Source organism: Phacochoerus africanus, chromosome 8 (genome assembly GCF_016906955.1).
Source record: "Phacochoerus africanus isolate WHEZ1 chromosome 8, ROS_Pafr_v1, whole genome shotgun sequence".
Classification (NCBI taxonomy): Eukaryota; Metazoa; Chordata; class Mammalia; order Artiodactyla; family Suidae; genus Phacochoerus; species Phacochoerus africanus.
The window spans coordinates 110669615-110683138 of NC_062551.1; the positions used below are offsets into that span (position 1 = coordinate 110669615).

Consider the following 13524-nt stretch of genomic DNA (forward strand, 5'->3'; position numbering starts at 1 on the left):
AATTGATTGTGCAACCAGATCCCCTGGGAGGGGTGTCAAAGATGCTGGACCTGCCCCCTGCGTGTCTGATGCAGGAGATCCCCCTAAAATATGCAAGCTCCTGGGTGACGCAGATGCTGCAGGTTCCTGGGCCCCACTTTGAGAACTACCAGCCTAGGAGAGGTAGGCAAGCATTATCTAAAGAGAAGGGTCATCGCAGGAGAGGAGGACAGACGACAGATGGGGTTACAGGTTGCGAATGTGGGGCTCAGTGAGTCCCCCTGTGGGAATTCAGCAGGACCAGGGGAAGGGACTCTTTCACAGGACTCCTCTGGTTGAGCCTGTGATGCAAGAAGCCGTTAGGCTTGAACAAGCCATCACTACCAGCTTCCTTTCCGACTGGGAAATGTCTCCTCTCCTCCCCTCTGGGGATCTCAGTTGTCTGGATTCTCTAAGCCCCAGCTCCAAATCCTGCTTCCCCATGAAGCCTTCTTTCACTACCATTGCAGCCTGAAGCAGAGTGTCACTGCTTTTGACCCTTGAGGGCAGTGCCCCCGTCCTGGGGAGGGTGGGGGGCTTGTTCTGCTTCTCGGCTCGCAGTTGCCCCATCTCAGGGTTGCATCTGCCTTTCCTCCCTTCTACTCTCACCACCTGGGGTGGCCTATCTTTGGGAGGCTTCACAGTGTATGGTGATTATCACTGTTGGCTATACCTTAGAACCACTAGGGGCAGCTTTTAAAAAGTAACAATGTGAAAGCTTTCCCATTGTGGCTTAGCCATAAAGAACCCGACAAGTATCCATGAGGACACAGGTTTGATCCCTAGCCTCGTTCAGTGGGTTAAGGATCTAGAGTTGCCGTGAACTGTGGTGTAGGTCACAGATGCAGCTTGGATTCCGCATGGCGGTGGCTGTGGTGTAGGCTGGTAGCTGTAGCGCCAATTCATCTCCTAGCCTGGGAACTTCCATATGCTGCGGGGGTGCCCCCAACACCCCCCCCCCGAAAAAAAAGTACGTTAGTTCCCGCTTTGGTGCAACGGGATTTGGTGGCCTCGTGGGAGCACTGGGACACATGTGCCATCCCCTGGCCTGCCACCATGGGTTAAGGATCTGGTGTTGCCAAAGTTGGGGCTTAAGTTATAACTCTGGCTGGGATTTGATCCCTGGCCTGGGATCTCCATATGCGGCTGGGAGGCAAAAAAAAAAAAAAAGTAACAAGGCCACTGAATGACTTGAGGGAGAAATGCCAGCCCTCACCCACCACCCCCTTCCCAAGAACAGAGCAAATACGGCAAAATTCTTTAAAAGTGTTTAATTTAACTGTGGGATGGAAATCCTGTGAAATCAGATTGTTATGATCATTATACAACTACAGATGTGATAAATTCATTTGAGTAATAAAAAAATGAAAAAAAATAAAAATAAAAAAATAAAAGTGTTTAATTTAGGACACATGGGTGTTCAGGCTCTCTCCTTTTGTGTATGCAGAGCATTTTCTGCATGAAATGGTATGTATCAATGCCAGGTCCTCATCCTTTCCCACCCCCACCAGTCCCCACAACTGCCACCAGACCCTCAAGATAAAAATGCTGCAGCCAGGTCTGAGGCCTCTAGAGTGTCAGTTTTCTATCTTCAAAGTACTTCTTTTTCTCCTTCTGTAGGGCCTCTCCTAAACTGAGGTGGTTCTTGCCCTTGAGTGCATGTTAGAATCACCTGGAAAACTTGGGGAAAAAATACTAAGACCTAGATCTTTTTTCAGAGAGACTGACTGCCAATTCTAAGTCACCATTTACTTTCCACCCATCTGCATCCAAGTGTGGGTTAATTGTCATTCCCTCTGTATCAGTCAGCTCAGGCTGCCATAACCAAATACCACAGACTGGGTGCATTCAACAACAGAAATTTGGAGTTCCCGTCGTGGCGCAGTGGTTAACGAATCCGACTAGGAACCATGAGGTTTCGGGTTCGATCCCTGCCCTTGCTCAGTGGGTTAACGATCCGCCGTTGCCGTGAGCTGTGGTGTAGGTTGCAGATACGGCTCAGATCCCGTGTTGCTGTGGCTGTGGTGTATGCTGGCAGCTACAGCTCTGATTAGACCCCAAGCCTGGGAACCTCCAGGAGGTTCTAGGAGCAGCCCTAGAAAAGGCAAACAAAAAAAGCAACAGAAATTTATTTCCTCACAGTTCTGGGAGCTAGAAGTTCAAGATCAGGGTGCCATCAGGGTTGGTTTCTGGTGAGACCTCTCTTCCTGGCTTGCAGACTGTCATCTTCTCCCTGCATCCTCACCTGGCTTCCTCTCTGGACATGTGCAGAGAGATCTCTGGTGTCTCTCTTTTCTTATGAGGACACTAGTGCTAGTGGATGGGGGCCCCACCCTTATGATCTCACTTAACTTTACTTCCTGAAAGCTCCTGTCTCCAAATACAGTCACAATGAGAGTGAGGGCTTCAACGCATGAATTTAGGGGCACACAGTTCAGTCTATGATGCCTTCCAAAGCTGTTCCTCCCGGGATTTCCTGTCTCTGCAGTGCATCCCAGCTAGGAACCCAGTGGTCACTATTACCCCCCCACCACCACCACCATTCATAACAAATCCATCTCGTTCAGCTCACGCCCTCCAGCTCCAATGGCATCACCCTAATCCAGGCATCCTTCACTTTTGTGTGACTCAGGGATGAGAGGAAAAGCCAAGACCGAGGTAGTGCCAACCCTGAAAGAGGGAGCAGCCTGCACGTGAGTCCAGGTTGTGCTTAGTGTCTTGTCCTTGGATGTCACGGGGTGCCCTTATATATTCTAACTCAGCCTGTTTGTGTAAATGTTGCTTCCTTGAAAACCATCAAACACAGGTCGCATGTGCTGCCATCAAGGACCTTGGGAGCTGCCCATCATTCCCCAACACCCACCCCACCCTCCAGCTACCAGGAAGTAATTTCTTAAAAAAAAAAAACAAAAAACACTTGTCTTGGAGTTCCTCTGTGGGGCAGTGGGTTAAATTTCCAGCATTGTCACTGCAGTGACTCAGGTCACTGCTGTGGCGCAGGTTCGATCCCTGGCCCGGGAACTTCCACATGCCTTGGACATGGCCAAAACCAAAATCAAACCACTTATCTCCCATCCTGCACACCTTGGCTCATACTTCCCGGGCCTTGTACTCCTTCTGCCTCTCCCCTAATGGCTCAACTCCCAGAGGTCTTTTGAGAATGATTTTCCAGGATGCCCCCTCTTTGAAGCCTGCCCTGACATCAGCAGGCTTGGGGTTCCCTTTCTCTATATCGAGAGAGTATAGAGTGATGGTGAAATGCTGGGGCTCTGGTGCCAAACAGCAAATTAGATTCTGGCTCTGCTGCTCACATGTTATGTGATCTTGTGCAAATGTCTTCACCTTTTCATGCCTGTGTCTTTGTAGAATGGAGAGCAGTTGTGACAATTCAGTGAGTTTCTACGGGAAAAGTGCTCAGAACAGTGGCTGGTACACTGTAAGTGCTTAATAAATGTGAGCACTGACAGTGATCTGGGACAGGACCGATGGCCCCATCTACTGAATGTGAGCCTTCCGACAGCCCACTTGAAATCATGGCTGTGTCACTTCTTAGCTGTGTAACCCTGAACAAGTCACTCTTCCAGTCTAATTCCAATTTACCTTACCCCCACTCACAGCCTGGGCTCTAGCTCTCTGCTTTGTGCCTAATATCTGGACCATCAAGCCCATTCACGTCCCGGGCCTTTGTCTGTGCACCTCTGCTCTGCCCAGGATGACTTTTCCTCTTACATACGTGATGAGATCTCACTAATCTGACCCAACTCATGTCTTAGAGGCTTTTATGAAGCCATCTCTGATCTTTGTCTTATGCTAATGTGTCCATATACTTCCTTCACAGAGAGGCTCCCAGGTGCCGGTATGTGTGTATATTTTTTAAAGAACAGTCTTACAGGGTCATAGAATACACAATATCTATTCAAAACAAGTCAAAAGGAAACACGGCAGATCAAAAGGGAAAGAGATAACTTGTAACTGTATCCTAAAATGACACCCATAATGAAAGACAGGTCTCCTAAAAAGTTAGACCAACTTTTCCTTAAAGAGTAGCTATTTGGGGAGTAGATGAGCGGAAAAGAGGTAAAGAATCCATGACTATTGGTGGGAGCCTTTGAAGACGGTCAGGTGAGGGTGCTAAGTATCAGATTACCATGTAATTAGGAATCAGATCTGTTCCAGATCATCTCCATCTCTGGCAGAGTCTCACTTTATTTTTTGCAAACAATTGAATTCTTTCATTCATAACCTTTCCCTTCGCATGAATACAGTTCTAAGAGGATCCATAAAAGGTTCAGAGAGCATCAGCTGAATCATCTTGTCTCTATATCGTATGTTATGGAAATGACATCTTTATCTTCCATTCTGCTTTTAAAACAGGAGGAAGCAGTATTTTCTTTGAATATGGAGCAAAACTTCTCAGAATATACTCAGGACCCGGGGTCACTGAGACATAGAGAAAGCCTGACAAGAAGTGTCTGAAAGTACATTAAAGAGTTTGTTATGTCCATTTGCAAGAAATAAACTTACACTCCTTATTTCAGTGACTGTCATTTGGGGGCATTGGTTTGATTCTTCTGAGTCCCAACTTACTTTTTGGAATAAATTAGACTATCTTTAATTTGCTGCTTGATGCTTGTGTGGGGGTGAGCATGCTTTGTTTCCAGAACTCCTTCCCTGTGAGATGTGAAGTGTTAGTGCCAATTTTTTTCCTTTTTTTTCAAAAGAAGATGGAAGAGTCATGTTTAGCACTGAGGATTAGCTCAGCAGTCATTGCTAAATTCTTTGAAATCATTAGATGAAAGGCAAAATTAGATCTACACTGAGTGTACATGTCATTGCTGTTTTTGTTATTACTGTGGGAATTTGCCAAAGAGTATTTTATTACTGATTAATTTTCTCTCTGGATTTCTGAGATCTTACATTCTATTTAGGAAAACTGTGTTTATTTCATAAGTATTTTTTGCATTTCATATCCAAAATAGCTTTTTGTCTTGGTAGAGTATGAACTCTGTGGGATAGTCTGTTTGTTCACTTCCCACACAGTGCCTAACATAAACCCAAGCACAGAGTAGGTAGGGACTTACCACCACTGGTTGAATCCAGTGGCTTGCCATTTTGATTTTTTTTCCTTTTTTTTCTTTTTTGTCTTTTTGCCTTTTTCTAGGCTGTTTCCGAGGCATATGGAGATTCCCAGGCTAGGGGTCGAATCAGAGCTGTAGTCACCAGCCTAGGCCACAGCCACAGCAACATGGGTTCCGAGCCAAATCTGCGACCTACACCACAGCTCATAGCAACGCCAGATCCTTAACCCACTGAGCAAGGCCAGGGATCGAACCTGCAACCTCATGGTTCCTAGTCGGATTCGTTAACCACTGTGACACGATGGGAACTCCTGAATTTTTTTTTCTTTTTAAGGCTGCAGTTGCCAGGTTCCTGGGAGGTTCCCAGGCTAGGGGTTCCTATGGAGGTTCCCAAGCTAGGGGTTGAATTATAGCTGCAGCTGCCAGCCTACACCACAGCCACAGCAATGTAGGATCCCAGCCATGTCTGCGACCTACACTGTAGCTCACGGCAGTGCCAGATCCTCAACCCACTGAGCTGGGCCAGGGATTGAACCCACATCCTCGTGGTTACTTGTTGGGTTTGTTTCCACTGAACCACAACAGGAATGCCGCCATTTTGAAATGTGATCAAATAGTTGTAATTAGTACTGTTTCCTTGTCCATTAAGTCAACTCAGAATGTGGCACTGTAAACCATTTTCTCCCTGAAATTCCAATTTTCAGGATTTCATAGTCTGCCTAAGGATCCCAGTACTGTATCTGTGGCCTGCAGAGGGAAGTAGGAAGCCAGATTCCATTAGCAGAGCTGCTTATGCCCAGGCTTCTGCCCTGTGTTTTCCCTGGCTACACTTCCTACCCCACCAGGTCTACACCTGCTCCGCAGAGGCACCGGACCAGTTTCACAGAGCTCCTTCTGGCTGTCCTAAAACAAACCAACAAAAGCTTGCCACTCCGGGTGCACTGCCAGACTCTCAGCTGGTTAACAATTCACCGAGAAAGACAGCTCTGAAATTGCTTCTGCCTACAGAAGGTGACGGTGGGTATATATAGAGATTTCCAACTTGACAAATCTGTTGGGGAAGTCTGAATTTGCATTTTGGGGAGCGAGCTTGTTCATGGAGCTTCTGCAGGAGCATTCTGCTGGAACAGCCTGTGTGCTGAGATTCACGAGGCTGGCACTTGGAAGTTCAGCTTGACTCTACAGGCTCTGTGGTCTGATCCCAAAGTCACAGCCCACACAACTGGCATTTCCCCTGGTGGCTGGGAGACTCTTAGACCATAATCCCTAAGCTCTGGTTTGGAAGTGAGATCTTGAAGAGGAGATGGAAGGGGCTGGGGGAAGCAATTTATTCTCTTCTGCCCAGGAAGCTGTGCCCCTGTGTCCTCTGGCTGGTGCCACAAAGGGCCATGTCCCAAGACAAACGAAAAGGGAATTTTTCCCTGCTGCAGGAGACCCTCTGGGAGCCAGGGAAGAAGGGAAATGAATCTGAGAGTCTTCTGCAAACCCTCTCTTGCCCAGTGGAGTTCAGAGGCTGATGTGGTTTCCCTTGACACCAGCTGCCCGGTAGTCCACAAGCTATTTTTAAGGAAGATGTATCCAAATACCAGTGTCAGAGTTCCCTTTGTGGCACAGTGGAAATGAACCCAACTAGCATCTATGAGGACACATCCAATCTGATCCCTGGCCTCGCTCAGTGGGTCAAGGATCCTGCGTTGCCATGAGCTTAGTTGATGTAGGTCGCAGATGTGGCTTGGATCCCAAGTTGCTGTGACGTAGGCTGGCAGCCGCAGGTCTGATTCAGCCCTAGCCTGGGAACTTCCATATGCCAAGGGTAAGGCCTTACAAAGCAAAATAAATAAATATGCATATAAATAAATAGATAGATAGGTGGATAAAATACCAGCGCCTTTAGAATTGGATGATTTCTGGTAATCTCTATGTAAGGATAAGAAATCTTCAAGCATTTCTTATTGTTTCAAGAAATGTGTTACTAATTCTAAAATGTTGAAATTGAAAATTATTTACATACAAACTATATATCTACCTCCCTGGAATCTATCTGCAATGCCAGTGTGCTTTCTTGAGAGTAAGGAGGTAGAGAAATTCTTATTACTCCAAAGATGGACTCATCTTAGGGATGATGAGAGGGAACTGCTGTTTTCTTTCTTTCTTTTTCTTTTTCTTTCTTCTTTTTTGGCTGCCCCTCAGCACCTGAAGTTTCAAGCTGCAGTGGTGACCTAAGCTGCAGCTGCAGCAACACCAGATCCTTAACTCACTGTGGCGGGCGGAGGATTGAACCTATGTCCCAGCCCTCCCAAGATGCTGCCAATCCCCTTGGGTGACAGCAGGAACTCTGGAACTGCTGCTGTTTTAGACACACAGATTTGGTACTTCTCCTTTTAAAATAGTCACCATATCAGGGCAACATAGGGGGAGGGATTAGACATACAAACTTTCAGGTACAAAATAAATGTCATGGGGATATAATCTACAACATAAGGGATATAGTCGATAATGTTGTAATAACTTTGTACGGTGACAGATGGTAACTAGACCACTCATGGAGATCGTTTGTAATGTATGAAAATATGCAGTCATGATGCTGTATACCTGAAACTAGTATGATATTGTACTTCAATTATATATATTTTTAAATCCATAGCAAATAGGAATTGAATACGCACTTTGAAGATGACTGAGATTTCTTCTATGTAAAAAAAGCAGTTGTCTGTGTGTGTATGAGACCCCATGAGAAGAAAACTGACCATGAAATATCTTTTCAAAAAATATTGTTTAGGAAATCAACATCAAGATAACATGGCCTTACTTTCTTACACATTTCTAGAATTTTAAGTTAGGATATTTTAGATTGTTTTCTTCTCTAGTCACTTGCAAGTTCATTCCCTACCTGTTTTTCTCTCTGCTGATTAAGGCATGATTAATGGATTCCATAGGGTGATGTTAGATGAAATCCCAAATACAGTAAAAGTAATATAAGTGGAATTATCAAGGGGAAAGACTGGAGGAGTTAACAGTATAAATGGACAAGCTCATGTATTTTTAAATGATTTTTTTCTTTCAATGTTAAAAAAAAAAGTAGGCAGGTAGATAGTGTATAAAGGCAGTTGATTTGTATAATCATTGCATCTAAAAAAGGGTAATACAAATTAAAAAGTAGAGTAATGAACAGGATCCATTGAGAGCTTAATCAAGGCCAACACTGGGTTTGCTACCTGTTAATTTGTAACTAGTTTGCTGCTACTGATACACTTTTGAGACTGAACTCAATAGAATGGAAGCTGAACCCTGAAAGCCCAGCAAATAACCCTGACATCTTCTTGTGCTAAAAGGACCTTTGCTGATAAGTGTTGGAACACCAAAAGTTGCATTCCAAATGTATCTTCTTTGTGAAAATAAATAGTGTTATTTTTTCTTTTATTTATTTAATTAATTAATTTATTTTTATTTTTAAAATTTTTGTCTTTTAAGGCTGCACTCACAGCATATAGAGGTTCCCAGGCTAGGGGTTGAATTGGAGCTGTAGCTACTGGCCTATACCACAGCCACAGCAACGTGGAATCCAAGCCGCATCTGTGGCCTACACCCCAGCTCATGGCAACAGTGGATCCTTAACCCACTGAGCGAGGCCTGGGATCGAACCCACAACGTCATGGTTCCTAGTCGGATTCATTTCCACTGAGCCACAACGGAACTCCCTATTTTTTCTTTCTTTTGTTTTGTGACATAAAAATTTGCATTGGGTTGGGGGAAGGGAGAGGAATTATTGTTTAACATTTTAGAAAGGCAATTAGTCTGTTAATTGACCCCACCTCTATGGCATAAACAGCATTTCATCATATGGACCAGACCAAGCTGAGGCACATAATTTATGTATGTATGTATGCATGTATGTATGTACTTATGTATTTATTTATTTACTTATTTTTACTTTTTTGGCTGCACCTGGGGCATATAGAAATTCCTGGGCCAGGGAACAAATCTAAGCCACAGCTACAACCTATGCCAAGCTGCAGCAACACCAGACCCTAAACCCACTGCACTGGGCCAGGGATCGAATCTGTGTCTCGCCGCAACCAGAGCTGCTGCAGAGACAACGCTGGATCCTTAACCCACTGCACCACAGAGGGAACTCCTGAGGCACCTTTAATAATGTGTAACTGACCTTTGTCTGATGTGTTGGAATTTACAAAGCTTTCATGTTTTATCTTGTCTCAACTTCACAATAAAGAATGGAGTGCTATTGTTATTCCCCTCCTGACATATAAGAAAATGCAGGCAGAGAGCGCTTAAATAGTTTGCCCCCCAATTATTTAACCTAGGTATTAAGATGCAGTGAACCCAGTACTTTGATCCCAAATCCTATATTCCTTTATTACAGATACCACCTAAAAAAAATGATAGCAGCCCGGGAGGTCTGAGAAATAAGCTTAGTGCTTTAAGCAGAGCTTCACTCAGTAACTGATAAAAACCCACTCAAGCTCTCCTCTTCCTGACAATTCACAGCTCAAATGTCATGGTAAAGAAACACTTCCTACCCCTCTCGCCTTTCTCCCACCTCCAACAACGCTCTTCTCTTCAATTCAGGCTGTCAGATTCTTCTTGCAAAGCTTTTAGGGCTCAAGTCAGGGAGGAGAGGGCACTTTGCCTTGATTCCCATGGCAATGACAACCAGATTGTTACATTCATTGTTAAAGGGGAAGCAGGGATACAGATTATTCACAAAGAACAGATAATTCTCCACTCACCTCTGGTTATGAAATAATTCCTCTAACTTGATCTTAACCCTCTCCTGGCTCAGACCTGAAACCACTGATTGGAACTTAGTTTTAGACAGAAAGGCACATAGCTTACAGATAATGGAGTAATGGATTGTCTGAGAAACTAAATTAATTAGATATTGGCAATCCATTAACAAAAAGATCATGAAGATTTGGCACCAAGGCCAACCAAAGTCATGTGCAAGTTAAAATTATGGGAGAAGCCAAGGGCCCATGAGTAAGGACAGACAATCTGTGTGCAACAAGAAGTTAACATCTCTGCAACCAAAGATCCTTGACAACAATATTGTGAAAAAAAATCAGTAAAATCATTGACCCAGAATACCCATTGAGCTGTATCCACATGGTAGGTACTAAAGCAACTAAGTTACACACAGGGTGAGCAACACTTTGGAACAACCCAGGAGGGCTTGGTGGAGGTGGGGGGAGCTTTGTGTTACCCCTTGGGAAGTGTTTGCTAAGACCTTTGTAGATCTCATCCTGGAGAATGACTCAGAGAAAGCTATGTTCTGGAGGTACTAATTTTGTAGGATTGTGCAGAGAAATTTGGAGGAGAAAGATGCTTAGGAGAAGCAGAGGTGAGGAAGGGCAAACTCTGAGGAACACTGCAAGGAGAGGCTTCTAGAACAAATGATTGATTAGAAGGAATCCAATGAGGACCATCTCATCGGGGAACTGGGCTGCAGTGTGAGTGCTTCTCCTAATCTGACATGTGGCCTCTGACTTCAGGCAAAATCATCAAGCCTTTTTGGACTTCATCTAAAAATGACAAAGTTGCCTTCTCTCTCTAACATGAAAGAATTCTATGATTCCAGTGATTTACACCCTGGGACAGGGAAAATGGTGCTTCACTTGACTGAAATTTGGAAATTTGGAGAAAGGCTTCTCAGCAAGGGAATCATATAACTCCATGCTCTCTAAGAATACTCCAGTCTCACTATGATTATAACTCTTACTTTCCCAGGATATCCCATAAACTCTGAGTATATAGCTCCATTACTTTATGGGGATGGCCCAGTCATTGATAGCTTCTTACTCATCAGGACGTCTTCCTCATCCTCTGAGTATAACTCCATCACTCGGCAAAGATGTCCAATCATGTTCTGGGGAGAAGGCCATAACTTTCTGAGTGGGCTCCAGGCATTACCATGGTCCAAAGGATATTTTTGCAAGATGAAAGTTCCAAATTCTTTGCTTCTATTACTACTAATCATAAACTCTTTTTTTTTTTTTTTTAATTTTTTGGCTGTACCTGTGGCTTATAGATGTTCCTGGGCCAGGGATTGAATCTGAGACTCCGCTGCAACCTATGCCACAGCTGCAGCAGCACCAGATCCTTTTAACCCACTGTGCTGTGCCAGGGATCAAACCTGTGCCTGCACAGTGACCCAAGCCACTGCAGTTGGATTTTTTTTAAATTTTTTTTTTAATTTTTAGGGTCACACCTGCAGCATATGGATGTTCCCAGGCTAGGGGTCCAATCGGAGCTGCATCTGTGAGCTACCCCACAGCCCACAGCAATGCTAGATCCTTAACCCACTGAGCGAGGCCAGGGATCAAACCCATATCCTCATGGATACTAGTTGGGTTCATTAACTGCTGAGCCATGACGGGAACTCCTGCAGTTAGATTCTTAATGCACTGCGCCAGAGCAGTAACTCCAATCACAAACTATGTTTACTGTTAAATATCCACTGCATCTAAAATCTCCCTGCTCGCTTTTACGGAAGGTAAGGGCACAGGCGTCAATTTCTGAGTAGCCACTGAATATGAAAAAAAATATCATTTCTCTCCCTAGTCAGAGGGTCGGGGACTGAGTCCCATTCATTTGTGCAGAAACCAATATTGTTGAAGGAATACGTAAATGAATGATAGAGATCCAACATTCCAAACTTCAGGAAAACTGGCATTGTAACAAAAAGAGGAGACATAATCAAGAACACTCCTCGTTGCAGTTTTTAAAAATGCCCACATCTGAATGAAAAAGTTACTGTTATATATAGGTATTCTGGAATCATTGATAGGGATCATGCATATTAACTGGCCGTCATCATGTAACCCATTTCAAACAGAGAATCCTTAAAAGGTAAATCACAAGGTAGGAAAGGTAAGCTTTGCTAAAACATAACTTACGCACATAATGTTCCATATTGTCTTTTAAAACAGGGCATGAAGTGTTTGGTGTAGTAGCCAAGAAGAACAAATGAACTCACTGAGTTTACTCTGAATGCCAAAATAGTAGATGGTACTTAATCCTGCAACCATTTTTTAAAAATCGAACCTCATGCTAGTGGTAAGTTTTTTTTTTATTCTTAGCTGGCACCACTGAAGAATGATAGATGAGATTTCCCTCTGTGTGAGAAAATTATCTCAGGTAATTCAAAGAGAGTGAAGTCACAGGCATGGTACAAACCAGTGCATGAGCCAGATTATACCAAGTTCTTTTTACTGGTTTTGGGTGGTATTTTATTAGGGTTATCAGAGGGGCTAATGGATGTCACCTCAGGATGACTGTGGCAGCACGGTGCTCCTATTAAACCCGGTCACTATGTGGGGTCAGGAACCTAGATGCCTGGTTGCTTCTGGGGAGGTGGGATCTGTGGATGTGATGGGGCTTGATAATTGATGAACCTCTTGTCTTTCAGTCAACTACCCTGCCATTGTTTATTTAGGAGTTGCCCATCTTGCTGGAGAACCCTGAGATACTAAATAAAGTAGACCACAGTCTAGGCAAGAAGCTCCTATTTTTTTGTTCATCAAATTCAATGTCAAGATGATCGACACGTCAGATCGGATCTAGCTAATGTAGGAACTGTTTACTGGAAAGGCTCAAGTAAACAAAGGCCCTCCAACAAACAGCTTAGGATTGGAGGAAATAATTGGTTTGATTTTAAATATATTACTAATTAAAGGTTGATTTTCTTTCTTTTTTTATTTTTTTATTTTTTATAATTTTATTTAATTTTTTTATTTGTTTTTTTTTTTTGTCTTTTTGCCATTTCTTGGGCTGCTCCCGCGGCATATGGAGGTTCCCAGGCTAGGGCTCTAATAGGAGCTGTAGCCACCGGCCTATGCCAGAGCCACAGCAACACGGGATTCCAGCCGCGTCTGCGACCTACACCACAGCTCATGGCAACGCCGGATCATTAACCCACTGAGCAAGGCCAGGGACCGAACCCGCAACCTCATGGTTCCTAGTCGGATTCGTTAACCACTGCGCCACGACGGGAACTCCCCTTTCTTTCTTCTTTCTCCTTCCTTCCTTCCTTCCTTCCTTCCTTCCTTCCTTCCTTCCTTCCTTCTCTCCTTCCTTCCTTCCTTCCTTTCCTTCTCTCCTTCCTTCCTTCCTTCCTTCCTTCCTTCCTTCCTTCCTTCCTTCCTTCCTTCCTTCCTTCCTTCCTTCCTTCCTTCCTTCCTTCCTTCCTTCTTTCTTGGTCTTTTCGCCTTTTCTAGGGCCACACCTGTGGCCTGTGGAGGTTCCCAGGCTAGGGGTCTAATTGGAGCTGTAGCTGCCAGTCTATGCCAGAGCCACAGCAACGTGGGATCCGAGCCAGGTCTGCAACCTACATCACAGCTCAGGGCAATGCCAGATCCTTAACCCACTGAACGAGGCCAGGGATTGAACCTGCAACTTCATGGTTCCTATT

General features: G+C 44.4%; 1 protein-coding gene across 1 annotated transcript in view; it reads right to left on the reverse strand.

Moving 5' to 3' along the window:
- The window catches only part of KCTD1 (potassium channel tetramerization domain containing 1), a 193135-nt gene that overhangs the window by 112672 nt on the left and 66939 nt on the right, over positions 1-13524 (reverse strand). The window lies entirely within an intron of this gene.